The following is a 3,903-nucleotide window of genomic DNA, read 5'->3' on the forward strand; positions in this document are numbered from 1 at the left end:
GCCTTACGGTACCCCACTAGTCAATACCTGCCATTCTGAAAAGGACCTGTTAATCCCTTTTTGTTTCCTGTCTGCAATTTGTTTTTGACTCGGGATTCTAGCATCTACAGTCTCTTGTGTCTCCAAAATTTGGGAGTGTCAAGCATACTAGGGATTGGTCGACATAGAGCACCTTTACGGAGTTTTTGGATATGAGTGGCAGGCAGTCAATACAAACGGGAACCAATCTTCAACAGAAAACTAGCTCACAATTTAATATTCATCGAGACTTGAAAAATAGACTTGAAGACATTAAAAGTAAAAGCATAGGAAGAACTGAATATGCTGGATTAAACTGAAGATAGACACAAAATGTTGGAGTAACTCAGTGGGACAAGCAGCATCTTTGGAGAGAAGGAATGAGTGATTTTTTGGGTCGAGAAGAAGGGTCTCGACACAAAACATTACCCATTCCTTCTCTCCAGAGATGCTGCCTGTCCCACTGAGTTACTCCAGCGTAAAAAGTAAAAAGTAAGGTATATAATATTGCAAAGATTAGTAGGAAGCTAGAGGATTGTGAGGCTTTTAAAAACCAACAAAAGGCAACTAAAAAGGCAAGAAAATTAAATATGAAGGTAATCTAACCAATAATATAAAAAAAGACACCTAAAGTTTCTTCAGATATATAAACAGTAAAAGAGAGGCAAAAATCGACATTGGACTACTGTAAAATGACACTGGAGAAGAATGAGGGATAGAGAAATGGCTATTAATTGAGTTTTTAGCATCAGTTGTCACAGGAGAAGACACCAGCACCATACCAGAAATTCAAGATAGTCAGGGGAAATAAATTAGTGGAGATGCTATTACTAAAGAGAAGGTGGTTGGGAAGCTAAAAAGTCTGATGGTGGATAAGTCTACTGGACTAGATAGACTACACCTGAAAAAGCTACTTTTATAACTACTAAACCAGGTTCGCTTCTTAATAAACAGACACCACACAACTGTTTGGTAGACCAGTTCAAAACTTTACTTAACATCGGCCGATGGAAGGGAGCGAGAATTCCAGCTAAGTGACCAATATAGACACTCGACTGTCCTCAGTCCCCTTCTCTGAACAACAGAATTACATCGCATTATATAGTGTTTCTTTGTCACATTAGCACATTCCACAGACATTAGTCATGGTCAGAGGTACAGGAAAAGGCATCACATCAAAGGCCTTTTGTTTACAGGGTACGATATACTAAAAACATTGGCCATTTGTTTTAGGTCATTTTATCTTCAAAGAAATCACCCTAGCTCTTTCGCTGTTTCCTCGCTGTCACTTGGTCCTTCATAAACATAGGCCATTTGGTTTATGGCATCTTATCTTTCCACTTCCCTGGATCCTCTCTCGTCACTTCACCCCTCCTAAACATTGGTCATTTGGTTTACGGCATCTTACTTCAAAGATGTGACTAGCTGTTTCTCTCTTCCTTTATTACCTCCTCCCCCATAAACATTGGTCATTTGGTTTATGGCATCTTACTTCAAAGATGTGACTAGCTGTTTCTTTCTCTGTCATTTCTTCACTTGGGAGACAATGTTATAGGATTTATTATCTCACACACCAGCAACCTGAGGCCAGCCTAATTTGAGACTAAATATAAGCTGTAAGCTAGCCCAGAAGCCAATTTAATATCTTCTTATATTTTTAACTAAAATTCGGCTTCATCACACCCCAGGTTTCTGAAAGAGGTAGCTTAAGTGATTGTGGAGGCCATTAGTAATGATCTTTCAAGAATCACTAGAGTCAGGAGTGGTCCCAGAGGACTGGAAAATTGAAAATGTTACTCCACTGTTCAAGAAGGGAGCAAGGCAAAAGAAAATAAATTATAGGCCGGTTAGTCTAACTTCAGTGGTAGGTAACATTTTAGAGTCCATTATTAAGGATGAGGCAACTGAGTACTTAGAGGCATATGATGAAATAGGCTGAACTCAGCATGGTTTTGTGAAGGAGAGACTTTGCCTGGCAAATCTGTTGGAGTTCTTTGAGAAGTAACAAGCAGGATAGATAAAGGGGATTTTTTTTCCCTTGGATTTTCAGAAGGTCTTTGATGGTCAGGGAATTGAGTATAAAAGTTGGGATGTTGTAGAAGATTTTAACGAGGCCGCACCTGGAGTATTTAGTCTCCGTTATAGGAAAGTATGCCATTAGATAGGTACAGATAGAGAATAATAAGGGGAAAAAAACACTAGTGGGTGTAATTTATAGACCTCCAAATAGCTGTGACGCTGTTAGTCAGAACATAAATCTGCAAATAGTTGACGCATGTAAAAAGGGAACTGCTGTAATCATGGGGGACTTCAATTTTCATATTAATTGGGCAAACCAAACTGGGCAGGGTAGACTAGAGGAAGAGTTTATAGAATGTATTAGAGACGGGTTCCTAGAACAGTATGTCACCGAACCGACAAGGGGGGAGGCAATCTTGGATCTGGTCCTGTGTAATGAAGCAGGATTAATTAAAAATGTCATAGTTAGGGACTCGTTGGGAACAAGTGACCACAATATGGTCGAATTCCATATTCAAATAGAAGGGGAGCAGGTTGAAACTCAGGCTAGGGTGCTTAGTCTAAATAAGGGGGATTATGAAGGTATGAGGACTGAGCTGATCAAAGTTGACTGGGATAGCAGACTCAAGAATAAGACGGTACATGAGCAGTGGTGTACGTTTAAGGGTATACTGTATAACCTTCAAGAAAAATTTATTCCTATGAAGAAAAAAAGGGGTAAGGGTAAGAACAGTCAGCCATGGCTCAGTAAAACTATAAAGGATAGTATTCGGCTGAAGGCAAGGGCATATAAGGTAGCCAGAGATAGTGGGAGGGTAGAGGATTGGGAAGCATTTAAAGGTCAGCAAAAAATAACTAAGAGATTAATTAAGACGGGGAAAATAGACTATGAAAGGAATTTAGCGAACAACATAAAAACTAATAGTAAGAGTTTTTATAGCTATATAAAAAGAAAAAGGGTGGCTAAGGTGAACGTTGGTCCATTGGAGGGTGAGACTGGAGAGTTGTTGGTGGGGAACATGGAAATGGCAAAGGCATTAAACGAGTATTTTGTATCAGTCTTCACCATAGAAGACACAAAAAATATTCCAACGCTGGATAAACAGGGGGCGGTAGGAATGGAGGAGCTAAATACTATTAAGATCACCAAGGAGGTGGTATTAGGGAAATTAATGAGACTGAAGGAGGATAAATCCCCTGGGCCTGATGGATTACATCCAAGGGTCTTGAGGGAGATAGCGGTGGGGATTGTGGATGCATTGGTGATAATTTTCCAAAACTCCCTGGAGGCAGGAACGGTCCCAGTGGATTGGAAAATGGCCAATGTAACACCTATATTTAAAAAAGGAAGTAAACAGAAGGCGGGTAACTATAGACCGGTTAGTCTAACATCGGTGGTGGGTAAAATGTTAGAGACAATTATTAAAGAAACACTAACGGGGCACTTGGATAAACATGACTTCATCGGACAGAACCAGCATGGTTTTGTGAAGGGGAAGTCCTGTTTAACGAATCTGCTCGAATTCTTTGAGGAAGTAACAACCCGGGTGGATAAAGGGGAACCGGTGGATGTGGTATACTTGGACTTCCAAAAGGCTTTTGACAAGGTGCCACATAAGAGACTATTGCTAAAAATAAAAAATTATGGGATTGGGGGTAATATATTAGCATGGGTAGAGGATTGGCTAACAAATAGGAAGCAGAGAGTGGGGATAAATGGTTCATACTCGGGATGGCAACCGGTAACTAGCGGGGTTCCGCAAGGGTCGGTGCTGGGACCCCAGTTGTTCACAATTTATATAAATGATTTGGAGGAGGGAACCAAGTGTAATATATCAAAATTTGCGGACGATACAAAAATGGGAG

Source organism: Amblyraja radiata, chromosome 29 (genome assembly GCF_010909765.2).
Source record: "Amblyraja radiata isolate CabotCenter1 chromosome 29, sAmbRad1.1.pri, whole genome shotgun sequence".
NCBI lineage: Eukaryota > Metazoa > Chordata > Chondrichthyes > Rajiformes > Rajidae > Amblyraja > Amblyraja radiata.